At 31.7% G+C, this 18,402-nt stretch overlaps 1 long non-coding RNA gene across 1 annotated transcript; it reads left to right on the top strand.

Annotated features, from left to right (window-relative positions):
• The first annotated feature begins 2,098 nt into the window (after positions 1-2,098).
• On the top strand, positions 2,099-10,339 carry LOC123660523. Its single transcript, XR_006744217.1, has 3 exons — positions 2,099-2,453; positions 9,583-9,587; positions 10,326-10,339. It is a non-coding gene; the product is annotated as an uncharacterized LOC123660523 (long non-coding RNA).
• Positions 10,340-18,402: the final 8,063 nt, after the last annotated feature.

The raw sequence follows: 18,402 nt of genomic DNA, 5'->3' as shown, positions 1-18,402 counted from the left end.
TAAACTTAGCTTGGATGCGTGTATGTGTTTGTGTGCAAATGTATATACGTACATATTGTATGTAATATGTTTGTAGGTATTTATTTTTGATATCGTCTTCTATGTTTATTAGTAAAAGGATTAAATCCTTTATTATATTTGTGATATTGTGGTTCTTAATAGGTTCCACTATTTGCCAGAAGTTAAAGGATAATTGTATTTGCTCGCAAACGAAAAAAAAAACGACTATAATTACATCGACAAGTAATACAACGTAGGGAGACGATAATATAGTGAAGTAAATACGCGTTATCAAATATTACTCAAAAAGTAGTTGTTAAATCTCAAATAAATTTAAGTGGGGCCAAATGACACACACCACCTTTCGATTAAAAAAAAAATGTCGAAATCTGTCCACCTAGTCAAAGTAACATACATAAAAAATACAGTCGAATTGAGAACCTCCTCCTTTTTTGGAAGTCGGTTAAAAAGTATAGGTGCTTAACCCGCCACAGCACCAGTGATCATAAACGCGATGCACGTGTTCACTAGGGATAAAATAATTAATAAATAAACGCTTCTAACTTAACGGCCTCCAGTAGGATTATATCCTGTGTCGGGTCAGGAAACACACACAGTACACAAGCACAAACGCCCAGACCACGACAAACACAAACAAGTTACGCAATAGACTCAAGATATAGATCACGACCAATTCTGACTGACTGTCGGATACACAAAACAAAAATGAACAGTAACGACTTTAAAAGACAAGTTTCTAAAAAACAAATTATGAAGATTTAAAACTCTTAAAAACTCCACTTCTTATTACACAAGTATTGCGCATGCGCAACTATGTGATTCAGGTGAAGATACAGAGTGATTTATTGCCACTCGACCTTGTTATAATGTTCTGCTGAGGAGACTAATATTTGAGTTATTACTTTAAACGAATTCATTTTGTAATGATTTGTATTCTTAACTTGTGTGTTAAAATAAGAAAGGAATCATCGTTAATATTATGCCATAATTGTATTTACTTGCAAATATAACATACTAGCTTTTACCTGCAGCTTCGCTCGTATTGATTTTTTTAAATAAAAAGTGTCCTATGTTAGGGGAGAGAGGGGCTTGTTGTAACATTTTTCATGAAAACTAATATATCTTGAAATCTATTGATTATATTGCTACTAAATAAAGATGGATGGATGCTGTAACTCTTCCTCTACCCAATAAAGTAAAAATAATACCATAACTATTAGTCATTATTTTACAATCAATTATTTTCTAGAAGAAGTGCGGTGTTACAACTTACCTCGTGCTTGGGGCAAGTTGTAACATCTACCGGGGCAAGTAGTAACGACAAAAAAAACGACACTAATACCTGTAATCATTTATTCTTTGTTTATTTTTAACAAAATTGACACCTTTTTAAAGTAGGTATTATGTAATTCTTATCAAAAATCAACTCAAATAGACTTTTAAGTAATCAACGCCTAAAAATTAAATAATTAACTGTTTTATGTACTTAAACACTACTTATAATCATCATTGCACTTTTATATCACAGTAAGTAATTAAATTATTTATATGTAAGGTATGCTTCGTAATTATCTCTTTTTCATATCTATCTAACAAAGTATTGTACTTATATAAGAATCAACATTTGGTAGGTTTCATTATAATTAAATTCAGTCTTTATCTGAGCAACAATTAATACAAATAAAAGAAATAGTGTCTCCTGTAACACATCCTACATGTTCCCACATCTTACAAATGATACACTCTACCCAATCTTCTTTATTTGAATCTGTGTAAGCTTCACCACATACCAGACAATATGTATCTATAAAGAGATACGTGACATAATCCGAAAGTCTGACTAGCTTTCCGAATACTGCATTTTTTTTCTAAAACTTTAGCTGCCGCTAACTCGTACACTTCTTGGCTTTGTGTTGCCCGCTCTGACTTTCTTTTATACACCCTCATTCTAGAAGAACATAACTTGGGGCATATTGTAACACGTTACATCAAGCCTGAAATTTTGTTACAACTAGCCCCGGGTTTTTGTTACAACTAACCCCATGGTATGATTTTTAACATTTATCAACATAACTATTTAAACAATTTAGCAACCTTAAAAACTGTTACACATTATGAAAGATAGATAAATTTGTATGTAAATAAGATATAGAAAGTCTGAAATTAGTCGATATTAATAATGCAAACCAAAATTTTACGACAGTACGATTTTATATTACCTGGCAAAAATGATGCGCGTGCACAATTTCGCTCATTGCGCCGGCTGGCGGGACACTGGCTATGGCAACATGATGCAGCGCGGTTTATAGATTAAATCGAGTCAAAGAAATGCGTTGATAAAGTTTAAGATCCTAGTGAAAAGAGCCTGTTACTACTTACCCCTGTTACAACAAGCCCCTCTCTCCCCTACTTCTAATACCAACCAAGAATATGTGTACAAAGTTTCATGATCGGTTGGGTATTTTTCGCGTAAAAGCGTAACAAACAAACTTACATTCACATTTATCATATTAGTAGGGATAAAAAACTAACTTCAATTACATTAACAAGTAATACAACGTAGACAACAAAATAGTTTAGTAAATACGCGCTATCAAAGATTACTCAAAAAGTAGTCATCAGAGACGATCATAAATTTAGATGGGACAACAAGACAAGCAACTGCTTTCGATATAAGCAAGAATCATCAAAATCGGTCCACCCAGCGAAAAGTTATGCATTAAAATACAACATAGATCGACAGAACTATAGTCAAGTAATAATAGTACCTTTGTACCAGCATTGTTTATAAGAAATATTTCCTTTTGCGATCCTAGTGTACATAAATTGTTAAATAAATAAATAAAATACGCAATATTTTTTGTGTCAGATAGTCCATTTGCCAAGGAAGACTATATATAGTTAGGTATATATTATATCATATCAAGCTACGAACAACGGAGCTAAGCATTCATAAGAAATGTTACGAAAACGGGAAAAAATATTCTTTTTGAGAGCAGCTTCTAATGCGTATGCTATAAATTACGTATGACGTAATCGATCCATATCCATATCCAAATAGATACGTTATTCATCAAAGTATTCCTTAAGTCCCGAAGTTATCATAGTTTTAAAATAACTCTGTAACGTATTAATGATCACAAAAAATGAAAAGGTGATTTTATTACACTATTATTAGCCATCCTTATGAATCATTACGAATGAAAAATACTTCATCTACAAGGGAATTTCATGAATATAAACTTTGTTTTTTATAGAATTTAAAATGAACGCCTAATTTAAGAGGGAACCTAAATTCAAATGATTGACGCGCCTGCATCAGTAGAGTTGCATAGTAATGGTTTATAAATACTTTTAGTACGATTTTTCCTCAAATTAATGCGGGTGAACCCGCGTGGCACACTTAGTAATATAACTTGATCACAATCAATTCCACAAACAACAAAACACAGACATTTTCAAAACACATTTATTTTTAAACGCAAAGAGTAAATTAACTTACGTTTTTTACCAGAACATTATTTAAAAAGTCCAAACTTTTTTAAGTTAATAAGCATCGTTTAACGCCATTTCTTTCTTTTTTATTTCGTCCATTAGAAGACGCCGTGACTGGGGTTTATTTTTGGTTTTGTATTTCGAGTCTATTTATAATACCTCCCCCGACAATTGCGGGAACAGAACATCGGTTATCTTATTTATTATATTTTTACATTTTTTTAAATCTAAGTATATAAAAAGGCGATATCGCGACTAACGCACCAACGTCCAGCCTAAACTACTTTATTTTGCTATCGATTATATACTGTCATTATGCTAAGTTCATAATCATTAAGGGTTTTCAGAAAACCATTCCCAAAAATGGTGTAAAATTTATGTGGTAAATATATTGTTGTTTATTATAAAGCCCATACTGTAAGTTGTAAATAAGACGGCTGCTCTGGTGTACTTAATGGTGCGTGTGCCGTGTCGGCGGTGGATAAACACCGACGGTCGCGGGTTCGATTCCCGTTCGGAATGGATATTTGTATTTATACAAATATTTATTTCCGGTCTGATTTTTATTCTTTGTGGGTCTCCCCACGTGCCCCGGAGAGCATGTTAAGCCGTCGCTCCCGGTTGTTATCATGCACGTCTGATAGCAATCATTACAAATAGTAGAGAATATATCCGCCAACCCGCATTGGAGCCGTGTAGTGGATTAAGCTCTGATCTTTCTCCTACATGGGGAAAGAGGTCTAAGTCCAGCAGTGGTATATTACAGACTGAAGCATTGTATGTTAATAAATTTGACAGGTACCTATGCAAAATTCCTATCGAACATCAAAATTTCCACGCAAAAGAAAGGCACGGACAGCAACAGTTAAAAAAGCATGCAATTGTTCGTTCTTTAAAAATAATATATATATTATTTATTCAATTGTGATTTATATCATATTTTAAAAAGAAACATAAACCCACTTAACTAATTCAACCTAAATATAAAAAAAAATTCACTCGTGAGAAAGTCGGTTTGATGCTATCTGAAGATCTTATCTTCAAGCCTTCCACTGTATAAGCGGAAGCGATATGATATTACGTTTATAATACAAATATAAAAAAGTGTTTATGTTAACAAGAACTGACATCTGAATGGTTACTAATGAACTAACTTTTTGTGTAGATATAAAAATACTTTAAAATGGTAATTTTGTAATTTGTACGATTTTATTTTTGTGTTACCCACACAGTAGGAAATTCTAAACATTTTTTAATATCATATCAAAAATCGACCGTTCCAGCGGGGATCGAACCTGCATCTCCGACTGACCGTGTCGGTGCTATAGCCAATTGTAGGGCACAGCAGGAATTTCCTGCTCAAAATATGGAGCAGCCCGACTGGGGTAGTACCTCGACCTTACAGAATATCACAGCTATATAATACTGTTTTCTAGCAGTATTGTGTTCCTGTTGGTGAGTAAGGTGACCAGAGCTCCTGGGGGGATTGGGGATTGGGTCGGCAACGCGCTTGCGATGCATCTGGTGTTGCAGGCGTCTATAAGCTACGGTAATCTCTTGCCATCAGGTGAGCCGTACGCTTGTTTGCCGACCTAGTGACATAAAAAAAAAAAAAAAAAAAACTAATCGCTCCGCTTATCGCCTCACTCAGTACTAAATCATCACCTTGTATTAACCTCAAATATTTCGCGAGTAATGTGAAAAGTAATGAAGAACAAGTTAGAGATAAAAACTTAACTTTCACACGTTTCGAGATGATTCTGTTAAATCATAGCGCTTGTTTTATTGTCTTTGTGATTGTGATAGTCGATGTCAGAATTTTTATAACAACTGGCAGCAAACCAGCCTACGGTCTGATGGTAACATGATTGCAGTCACTAAGCAGTATAATTTGGCTATGATTTTCTCAAAAATTGAGGTTCTTCGGTCGGACTGCTCTAGATTATGTCTTATGTATGTATATCCCTCTATGCACTATCTTACACAATGACTCATAATTTTGATTGAAATGATTTAAAATATTGTTCACCGAATTGCGATGCCCAAAGAACATATTTTTGGTCTGAAATTTCTGAAGACATGTAAGTAAATTAAAATAGTTCGATATCTTCACCGGCTTTTTATTACAGAATAATAAAATCAAAAAAAAAATACACGTACCAAAACATATAATAAATCAAAATCAAAATCAAAAATAGCTTTATTCAAATAGGCTCCAAGAGCACTTTCGAATCGTCATTTTACAAATTAAAATAGAATGAATAAAATAGAATGAATAAATTGTAAAATACAATTAACATCTCTCTATAATATTTTTATAAAAAAAAAATTAAAAACATAAAATGAGGTTTGATTATTATTCTGCTATAAAAAGTTTGTATATGTGCGGGTACCTATCCGTTATCGTTTTTATTACCTTATACAATCTAGGCACGTGTTTTTAACTACGTTGCTATTTACGAATAATATTGTTCTCCATATACAAGACCTACATTTGTTAACATACCCTAAATTATGAAGGTATCTAAGTTATAATCATACCAGGTTTAATTAAAATTCATAATCTAATAGAGATTTGTGCCTCCATACAAACTGTCCATAGAGTGTCCTAAATATATGTGAATTAATAAAACCGCTAATTACTAAGTATGATACTAATAACACCATCCTTTTTCATCAAATTCTGCTCATAATTAGGTAATTACTGTATAACGTCCGTACAATGACCCGCAGAACTTACGTACAAAATAGACCTTACTAGTAAAAATATTGGGACTAAATTCCTTTTTGAATATTATATGAATATGTTTCATTTATATGTAATTAGGATACAGCGATAATGCATCCTCTTACCTTGATCCAAAGATCTAATTTTGAGTGCGTGCTGAATGTAAGCAACGAAGCGTGGTTTATGATATGAGCGAAATCTTAGAATTTCGCAGTGTCTTTAGATATTTTTGTGCTCTTATTACAGTTATTGAATTTGAATATATATATATTTTCTTTTTATTGATATAGATTATAATTGTTCTTGAATACATAGCTCTTTTTTCTTTCATTTAATAATCATCATACCTAGTAGTTTTATTTTATTTGCTATTGATCAAGACGGATTTTCATTGAATAATTTGTTGTGCTGTAATAATTTGTGTGAGACTTAATTTACATTACATCTAATTTTTGTTTTGTGGCTACGGTAGTAAAGAATATAGCCACCCCCTCTCTTCCCGTGGGTCTCGTAAGTGGCGACTAAGGGATAACACAGGTCCAATACCACCTTGGAACTTATAAAGCCGACCGATAGCCGGATAGCCATCCAACTGCTGGCTTTGAAATGCACAGACCGAAGACAGGCAGCAGCACATGAACACATGAGTTCACTTGTGGAGGCCTATGTCCAGCAGTTGACTGCGATAGGCTGAAATAGTAATGATGATGAATTTTTTTTGAAACATATATAGCCTATTTCAATTATTATATATGAAAACATAAAAAAAAAACAATTTTTTAATTCAAATGCAAAAAAAAGAAACCTTAATCTCTCCGTGGCTCCCTATTATCGGTTAAATCAATGTAAATATAATACTTATAGTACATCGAAAACTTTCTACGTAAAAGCGCCTAGACATGTGAATAGAGATCCCACTTTCCCCGTCCCTTGATCGATGGAAATTTAACTGACGAAGACGAAAGTTCCATATTGGTGAAACAGTAGATTCTTTACTTAATTCTTCACTTATCCATACCCACACCCACTTACATACAAATACACAGGCATACACACTCACAAAATTACACATACACACATCTACGCATTATTGACCATGGATATTTTACATTTTATATATTTCTAATTTTTATTGTAACTTTGTTTTACCTCAACTCAACTTTGTCTACCTTAACTGTGTAACTTAAATAATGTAAAATGCGAAATTGGCTTTTGTTTGGATGATCTGTATTGCTTTAAGAAACATAAAACATAGCTGTGGATTTTTGTACAAATAAATAAATAAATAAACACTGAATTAAATTTTAATTACAACATATTTTGTATAAAATATAAACTTCAATGAAATTATAAAGCTTATTTACCGATTATATAGCTATATTCCATTTTTTTTATATAATTATAAATTGCTTAAACACTGAAATAAGTTTAATAACTTGTCACAATATATTGCGGACACATAAATAACATAATTGTTCACATGTATTTTTTGCTTCGAGAAAATTCTAATCATATTCATCGTATTCACGTCTAAACAAGTCTATAAACTAAGTAATAATAAAGTCGAGCTAGAATAGCTAGGATCCAGCTTTATAAATAGGTCTTAAAATACCTAATAGCAAGTTCTAGCTATTACGAGCTCCGGTCCGAGCTTCTAAAGCAAGCTGTAATTTCAGAGCGTAGAACGTATACACTATAATTTCATTTAAAAATTCTCTAAGCAAAATATAAGGCTATAAATCGCCATAATTGTTTATCGAATGTGTGATTTCTGCGCATAGAGTTTCTGCGTATTAAAATAAGGTTTGAAATGTAATTGTATTACAATATTTGCGCATTACATCTCCATATCTATCTATACTAACTAGTGGACGCCTAGTGGTCGAATATCGACCATAATTAAAAATTAAAAAAAAAAAATAACCAAAAAAATAATGAAAATGAAGAACCTTTTTTTAAATTTGACAATAGACTGACAATCAACAATAAAGTATAATATGCGTGTGTGTGTCATTTTTATTTTGTTCTTATTTTATTCACGATTTGCGTTAGCTGTTATGCCATAAAAATAATGTATTATAATGAATGATTATTTACGTAGAAAGATACAAGTCTTGTAGCTATGTATTTTTAACTACTTATAATTTATGTATTTTAGATTTTTATACGTTTTTTTTTTGCATTTCTGTTCTTTATATTGAGTTGGCAACACTAAGTGTAAAAAAATTGTCTTTTTTAGTAGGTGCCAGCAATAAAAACTATTAACAAAAATCCTCTAAAGCACCAACATCTTACTTAATTTGATAGATAACTAACAAAAAGTAGGAAACAAATATCCATATTAACCTTTTCAACAAGTTTTGCCGGTAGGCCATAAAATTCTTTTTTTTTTTGTAATTATCGAATAGCTATAAAAATCAAGTACGTCCAGTTTTCTGTTATTTTTATTAGTATGAAACATATTCAAAATATATTTAAAAATAATAATATTAGAAACTAATTTTAGAAACATAAATATTAAAAACATCTGTGCGAGTTAGACAAATAAATAAAAATTACATACTCTTAACACATTAAGTTCTAACAATGAACCTAAACATTAGTGCAAAATTAACAAAAAAAAACCTATCACAGTCATCCTAGCAAATTAACAAGACACGAAAGACGAGTGTGCAGGATCACCCTGACACAAAATATGTTATGACTTCTTCCGACCACACCACATCACTACGGAAAAAATTGTTTTAAATAGTATTCTTAATCAATAAGAAAGTTCATATTGAATTTATTAATTCTTAAAAATATGCCAATTGGTGGTAACTCCCTAAAATGCATTATCTTTAAAAATTAAAAACTCAATATATGTTTTAAAAATATCGAAACTATGGTTAAGTAAATAGTAATTAAAATAAGCATTGACCATACAATGCTCTTGGCAGTCTGTGTAGAGACTGCTTAAGCTTCAGACCGACTAACAAGCGTCGCTGCCAAATCACTCTTGGGATGTGTAATTATAAACGAGATAGTCCTGGATTTAAAGGCGATCAATTAAGCCTTAAATACCAAAGTTACAATAGCTTAGGTTGAGAATTAATTTATTAAAATGTAGCTGATATCCGAATTTGTCTCCGTTGTCGATTACCATCACAAATTATTTATTCGCTGTTACATCATGTTTGAGTAAAAAGCGAATTAAAAACCAAAAGGCTTTATCTATCAATTAATCTTAAGACAATGTTTTATATGTAAATGAAAAATGTTAGAAGGAAAGTTATACTTGGTTTACTAGAAAAATTGACTTAACACGTATAACAATTTGTACTACGTAGTGATGACAGAAATTGTTATTTTTTCAAAATATAATAAGTTTATACTGGGTAAAAATCTAGCAAATATTTCAAGAATTAAATTGTATACTTGGCATAACATCTTAGAATAGTATATTTAATAGAAGTAAATTTTCTGTAATGTGCATTCAATTGCATATTTCCATCTTTTTATCTAAGATTAGCAAAAACGTTATTATTTATATTGTATTATTATTAATATAGATTGATAAATAGTAGTAAATAAAAATACTGTCCATAAGGTATTCAAAATAAATAAAAATATATATTATAATATTAGAAACCTATCAATCAGTTTGTTGTCAGTCCTACTCCAGTTCGTTTCAAGTCCAGTCTTGAATTCAGAAATATTTGTATGAAATCTGTATAATAAGGAATGTAAAGGTAAAAAAAGATGCAGTCATTCCACTCCGTAAGTTTAGTAAATGAATAAAAATATTATGAGTCATATGATAGATTAAATTTATAATACCAATGCATTATCATTATTTTATTTACTCTATTGATAAGCCATTACTATTTTAGATAAGGATTTATCAAAGTGATTTTAACATAATATTATATTTCAGACCAAAATCGCTTTGCGGTTTTACACTTCTGACCCCATTTATTTTTTCGTCCACGCATTTCGCGATAAAAAATATTCGTTAATTTGAATTTCCAGACGTACTTAGTTCTATCGCAATCACTTCATTAGTTTTAACGTAGTAACAAAAAACCTCTATCTAAAATAGATTTCATCTTGATATACCGTCAAAAGTGAAGTAAATACTGTATAACCATGTGTACTGAAATCGTAAAGAAGTTTTATACCTACATACGAATAAAAGCGACATAGACGATGTCGCGTGTATCAACTATTCTACATTAAAACACATACACACATACATAATATACTGAACGAAATATCCTTAACTCAAACCGCTGCCAACTTTATTTGGCTTCAAAGGTCCTTAACATAAAAACGGCTAAAGTACCTACAATAATTATAAAAGGCGCAATATAGGATGCGGCGCTAAAATGTAACATCATGATAGTCCTGTCTAATTTTCGTGAGTTGGCAAGCTTGCCAAATCGCGTCTGTGCTTCTCAAACCTATTAAAGCACTTACTATTTTTACTCGTTATTGTATAATTGTTTGATTGCGCGTTCTGATAATGATCCTAATATATGTCGACGTGAAAATAAATAAGTAATTTAATTACATATTTGGAAATGATATTAAAATAACATATCAAAATAAAAAATTGTAAGCTTTAAAATTGATGCTGGGTAGCGTGTTATCTATTGGATTACTTTGAAAATACCTCTTCTCAATTCTTTTATTTATTTACTTGGCTTAAAATCTTTCCTGGTGCTACGAAAGCACAAATCTTGGGCAGACTGTGACGTAGTATAAAAAATATAGGAAGGAAATTGAATGGAGCGTCAGAGACAACAATTGGTACATTATACAGATATGACGAAAATAGTACTAATTACTACTTTATTAATCGACTTTCAAAAAAAAGGAGGTGGTTCTCAATTCGACTCTTTCTTTGTGGTTTTTTTTTTACCTTAGAAATTTTTACTGGGTGGACCGATTTCGATGATTTTTTTAAACTGGAAAAGTGGTTCTTGTCATGTTGTCTCATTTGAATTTGATCAAAATCTGATGACTACTTTTTGAGTAGTCTTTGATAACGCTTATTTACTTGACTATTTTTCGTCGACCTACGTTGTATTACTTTTCGATCCAATTGAAGTCGTTTTTTTTTTCGTTTGCGAGCAAACATAATTATAGTCTTGACTAGCTGACCCGGCAAACGTTGTCTTGCCGCTAAACGCTATTTAAAAATAGGGGTTGATGGTAGAGGGTTGAAAATTTAGGGTTGTATGTATTTTTTAATGTTGTATCATAAAAAAATAGAAATTAAAAATTTTGTCTAAAAAAAAATTTAGGGGTGGACTACCCCTAACATTTAGGGGGATGAAAAATAGATGTTGGCCGATTCTCATAGATACCGGATAAGCACAAAAAATTTCATCAAAATCGGTCAAGCCGTTTCGGAGGAGTATGGCAACGAAAACTGTGACACGAGAATTTTATATATTAGATATAGCTTTATAGAAGTGTCATTTCTGCGATTCACAGTGATTCACTGCTGAATATCTTGTCAATTCTTCTTTGCAGAATCAACATACCGAATCGGTGATATCTTAACATTATCCACAATTAGTTTATTAAAATCTGATATGATTATAATTTTTTAAATGGCGATCCGAAGAGCTTTTGAAGCCTATTTAAATAGAAAAGTTTTGATTTTGTTTGCAAGTAATATAGATTGAAAACCACTGCTCTAAGGCCACGCGCAGATGACGCGATAAACACGAAGAACCAGTTATCCGAGTTTAAATGTCTATTAGACCAATTAATCAAGTAATTAAATTTTTTATTTATGTTGTAAAGATTAGTTAGAAGAATTTTATTGATGTTTACAAATAAATAATTTGATCTAATCTTAAATCATATGTTTAAATTATTTGTAAATTTATACGCTTACGGCCGAACCCAATATTCAATCTATCTCTGGTTATGTCCTACTAGAGACAGAAATATCTATCTATCATTCATTTTACTGACCCAATAAACTTGTCGACGATAGGCAATATTATCCTTCAAAGCTGTCTATCGACGAGATGGAGGATAGCTTACTAGAGATAACAGTTCGTATGACAATGACAGTGTAAGCGTCCCAATAATAATAGTTCTATCTGTCAGTAACGTTGCTTATCTTTAGTAACAACAATATCCGATCTATAGTTTTCGGGGGATAACTAAGATTTATTAATTGAAAAAGTATTTTCTTTGTTTAAAATATAATTAATTTCGAGTGAAAAATAATGGCAGACTCAAGTTCAAGTAGCAGTTCAAGTGATATTGCTCTTTTGCAACAATTAATTGAATAAAAATAATATGTTTCTTGTGAAATAATACTTACTTTACTCATCTTGTGAATAAAACAAACAATTTGGTGAATGATTGTACCTATAATTTGCAATGATTTGTATAATTTGAATTTTGATTTGTAAAAAAATTATACAAATTCAAACGAAACAACGATTCAATAAAGCGTAATGGCGTCGTAGCGTCTTTTCGTGTCGTGTTAAAACGTTCCGTTACTAGATTTACCATAGATTCCATATTAAAATAATATCATTTATTATAAATTAAAAAGTCTGTGTAAAAATTAATTTGTCCATATTTTTATAAATCAAGATTACTTTAATATGAATAAAATTTGTATGACAAATTTAAATACTACAAAACATCTGTGTAACATAACTGAGGCCGTCTGTGACGCTGCGTATACTGGAATGTAAGGAAGAGCTCAGGTAGCCGGTCTATCTACAGCTAACTGGAGATAGTAGTCCCCTATGCGAATTATTGGGACAACTACAAAGGATAGATAGTTAGTTATTAGCAGTCGATGATAACTACCTATCTCTATCTTTAGATTGAATATTGGGTTCGGCCGTTAGTAAATCATTACAAGTTATTGAATTTTTTAAATGATTCAAAGGAAAATATATGCTTTTATCGTAGAAAATGTAGTTTTTTATGATTAATATTTCTGAAGCATGTAAAAAAAATATTAAAACCAAGTATAGTGGTTTATATCAACACTAGCTGCTACCCGCGACGTTATCTGCCTTGCATTAGGAGCTAGTAACAAAAAAAAATTATCTATCATTTCAGCCCTTTCAAGCCTTTACGTTAAAAGGTAGTCACATCGTGTCTCAAGGTCGATCTCTGCACTAAATTTCATCAATATCCGTTTAGTAATCTAGGCGTGTTAGCGTAACAGACAGACAGTTACGTTCGCATTTATAAGATTATGGATTATTTCTCATCTATTACATAATAGAACTACTAAAAGGTCTACTTCCGTACTTGTTTTTCTTTTAGTACAAAGTGTACAAGCCCTAAGTGCGCTATTATATTCAAGTGTACAAGGCGCCGTCTTAGCCGCCAGACGTCATTTGTTAAGTAGAATGAAGGTAGTTAGAACATTTCATACATAATTCTTATTAAACAATCATGAATAACCTTTTAACGAACTATTTTTAAAATAAATTATATAAAAATAGTAAATTGTTTTCGACTTTTTTTAGTACGTGGATTTTATATAATAAATAGCGTGCTCCGCGGTACCCGACTTAATGGACTGGAATGGCTGTAACCTTCCTCGGTCAATGGACTAACAAAAAAAAAAAAATTCTGTGTGGTTACGGCAGTAAAGAATATAGCCACCCCCTCTCATCCCTTGGATCTCGTAAGAGTTCCCGAGAATAGCAAGTTCTAACAAACTCTTCAGCTTTTATAGATTTACTAGCTTTCCGATCGATATCGTACACGTGGATTACGCGATTTTGGTTGTTCAGTTTTCTCCCGTTAAAATACCATTCAGTGATAACGTAACATTCTCCTAGTGTGGATAATAATTAGTTTTTTTTTGAGTTTATCAATTATAAAAAATAAATTGTATATTTTCTTTTTATAACATTAGTATAGAAATAGATATAATTAAGTGTATAGTTATAATGTTTTTAATTAAAAAAAAAATAGTCTATTATTTCAATATCCGTACTTATACGAAGTACAGAGATTTTAAAAATTAGTTTGATTTGATAAGATGCCGCTAATTTCCTCGCTAGTAACAAATATTTGTATCAACCATACAAATATTTGTTGTGATCTGTACTTTTGTATTTGTGTTGTGTTTCTGGATACCAGACACACGCTTTAATCCTGAGGCCGATAAATGTATTTGTTTCTTATATTTATTCAAAACACCACAGCTTAGGACTATGGGAACTAGATGACGTCATTTCACAGCAAACCATGTTTGATTTTCAACCATAGCGTCGCGTCGTAAGAATTTCGCGCCATTTACCTTTCTAAATATATGTAAACGAAAATAAACTTTCGACTGAAATATATAAAGTCGATATTTGCTTGCTAATTTGTAAGAATTAATTTGCTGTTACTAAAGAAAATTGTTATGTCATCAAAGGATTTTGATTTCTGTTGCCGAGTGTTAAAGGTGGTTTTTGAATATTTTCCATGTAATCGTGGCAGATTCGTTTTGCACTCGCGCCATATGGCGGATGTAGTTTGTATGGGTTTGGGGTTTCAAATTAAATCTTTTATACATAATGCACATTAGGTAGTAAGCGTGTCAACAATAATAAGTGTTATTTTATATTTATTATATATTTTTCTAAACCTGGGATAGTAATTTTACAATGGTATGGTTTGTTAATGGGTATGTAATGTTGTACTTTTTTTTTTGATTATACATTCATCATCATTACAGCCTATACAGTCCACTGCTGAACATAGGCCTCCACAAGTTTACGCCAAAAATAACGTGAACTCATGTGTTTTGCCTATAGTCACCACGCTGGGCAGGCAGGTTGGTGACCGCAGTACTGGCTGTGTCGCACCAAAGACGCTGCTGCCCGTCTTCGGCCTGTGCATTTCAAAGCCAGCAGTTGGATGGTTATCCCGCCACCGGTCGGCTTTTTAAGTTCCATGGTGGTAGCGGAACTGTGTTATTCCTTAGTCGCCTCTTACGACACCCACGGGAAGAGAGGGGATGACTATATTCTTTAGTACCGTAGCCACACGGTACTATACGTTTTTTGCTTTATATTTTTTAAATTAAAATATGTCCACATGCTTTTGTTGACTATAGGAGTCTAAAAGTGAATTTAACGGTTTTATAATATTAAAATTAGAAGCTCTTTATGTCCGACTTAGAAAGAAAATACACTACAAATAATAACTGCTTCAAAATGAAACAGAATAAAGACAACAATACTAAAAACATTTCATAATTTAACCTTGCTAGTCATTATGTTTTACATACTTTGTATTACAAGTACATAATGTATTGTTATTACAATTTTATGTATCATATAAATAATGTTACGAAAAACATCTGGCATTAGAGGTTAATAAAATTAATTACAGTAAACATCGAAACACATTCATTATATTGTATTAAAATTTACATACACTTAATGTTCTTGTAAATATAATACGGTTCTAAGAAAAAAAAAAAAAAACAACAATAATTTAAATATTATCATCGTTATTCTTTCTGTTTCGACCTTCGGTTTTTTTCCTCAAACTTTTGCGAATATTATTTCATTATACTTTACAGAATACGTGCAGCGTAGGTATTTCAATCAGGCAAAATTTAATTACTAAGTCAATTTAATTAAAAGAGATTGGTACAAAGTAAAAATATTGTAGACGGAAAAAATCGTATATACTTAGATCAAAAAATTGTGGGTGCTTAAAACCGCAGGGCAGAAGTGAAAACTTATTATTACTCACCAATAATAACTATTACACGAATAATGACAATTATTACGTATTAATTGAATGGCTATACACAGCGACACCAGAGCGAAAAGCAGCGAGCGAAAAGCAGCTGACTGTATCTTTCTCGCTCGGGTACACTCGGCGGTCCCGAGTTCACCCGATTGAGCCTTTCACCTCAGAGCGTGACGGATCAGCCGAACTTACTACCTACGAAAAAATATGTGTGAGGTGCGCGAAAAGAAGTTTTCACTTCAATAAAGAAAATCAAATGTTCTTTTAGATGACAGGAAAAAGGAAAATATGAATTATGAATTTATTTAATTATTATGAACACCATTGATACTTTGTTTATTGCCGTATTTAGAAAATGTTAAGGCGATTTTATTGTTTTACATTATTTTGGTTGCTAACACTTACTCAGACGTGAAGCGGGATAATGACCATGTTTAGGCAATGTTCCAAGTTCCATAGTCCCTTGTGCTGTTTTAGCATCTTAATGATCTCTACTTATGTTTCTTTCACCATAAAAACTTACATAAGTAACATGAAAATAACATCTCGACAACTAATATATGTTATGAACTAAAAGAACCAAGGTAACGTAAATGTGGTTGAAACTAGGTAGGAAGTGTAGCATACTTTCTCTAAGGTCTGTGTCATGTCTTTTGTTAGATTTTTTAATTAAAATTTGGGTTTTTGCAGGTAGACAATATAATAGATGAATAACAATTGAATTGTTTTCAAATATTTTTTCATAAATTTTCTTTTCTATTGAATGGATCGACACAAAGTGATCAATACACAGTGAGATGTAAAAATGTGTGAAAGAGACGAGTGATCGAACAGCGGCAGGTGATGGCTGGTCATCGGGAATCCAATGCGGTAGGGCTACCAGATGCTAGACACTTTTTGTATACTTATTTTTAATCAACTAGTTTTCGCCGTATTAAAAACACATTGTTAAGAATTTTTTATGTGAATTACAGGGCTTGATGGTAATTTAACGATATCTGCAGTATTAACTAGCTTTGAACTAATTGAAATTCTTTTAAACAAAACTTAAGAAGTATAAACAATTCGTCGGTGTCGTCGTGGTGTCGGTCGTCGGTGCGACAAAGCCAGTACTGCGGTCACCAACCCGCCTGCCCAGCGTGGTGACTATGGGCAAAACACATGAGTTCACGTTATTTTTGACGTAAACTTGTGGAGGCCTATGTCCAGCAGTGGACTGTATAGGCTGTAATGATGATAAACAATTGCAACGTTTTGGTTGATTAATAACTCATACACAAACATGAATGTGTTAAATATTTCAATTAATTATTATTAAACTAAATGCCTCATCCGGTTTTATTCCTTTTTTTATTTTGATGCTTGCTAAGTTTTTCAATGTTTATGATTCCTTTGACCCTATGAACCGTTATGATTTACAGCCAAAAACTTTCTATACATACAGTTCAACATGAAAAAGTATTACTGGTAACCACTGAGGCTATAACTTGCTACCTCTGTGTTACAATATTTTCAAATAATAATTATTTTATAATCTAAATGTAATATAAACAAGGATTTTATCACATTAATTGAAAATACATTATTATATTCATATAAATATTAACGTAAATAAATATATTCAACATTATTAAAATTGAATACCTACTTGCTACAGGTAATACAGAAAAAAGTTAATCATAAAACTTGTTTAGAAACCAAAGCGAGGGAACATAAAATATGACTTGCAAAAACGTGTTATGACTTTATGGTCATTTAACTTGACGTTCAAGGCCATGATGTCATACGGTTTCCTTAGAAAGAGATGCAATGACCGCAAGGGACAGGTGCTTTGTGACTGAGGTCTTGTTTAGGGTTGGTAGGAAGTTAGTGTGTAAATGTGTCATCAACGTAAAAAAAGGGTTTTTGTTAAGCCTTCTTCGATACGTTTCAATTTAGGTTCTTTCAATGAAGTATCTTTTATATATTCTTTTATAGTATAGTCAAAAGAAATATTGTACGTTTCCGTATTATTACTATTCATTTTTGACCAGTTTCAGTAATCGGTGTCTGGTTGTAAAGATAGTTTCTATTATTATCGGTAGAATAATAGAATTCTTATATTCACGAATATTTATTTATTTCATTTCATACTAATTGCATTGCAAATTAAAGTTAAGTAAATCTTGTAAGTTATATCAAAGATACATACATATAAGTAATTATAGAATCACTAGCAGACCCCGCAAAAGTTTGTTTTGGCATATATGTTATTAACCTCGGCAACACCTTATAGCTTAGGGTTATGAAAAATAGATATTGGCCGATTCTCAGACCTACCCGATATGCACACAAAATTTCATGAAAATCGGTCCAGTCGTTTTGGAGGAGTAACTTTTTAACTAAGATTGTGACATGAGAATTTTATATGTAATAATAAAATA

This window comes from Melitaea cinxia, chromosome 15 (assembly GCF_905220565.1).
Source record: "Melitaea cinxia chromosome 15, ilMelCinx1.1, whole genome shotgun sequence".
In the NCBI taxonomy this organism is placed as follows: domain Eukaryota; kingdom Metazoa; phylum Arthropoda; class Insecta; order Lepidoptera; family Nymphalidae; genus Melitaea; species Melitaea cinxia.
This window is presented reverse-complemented; position numbering and strand designations above follow the sequence as displayed.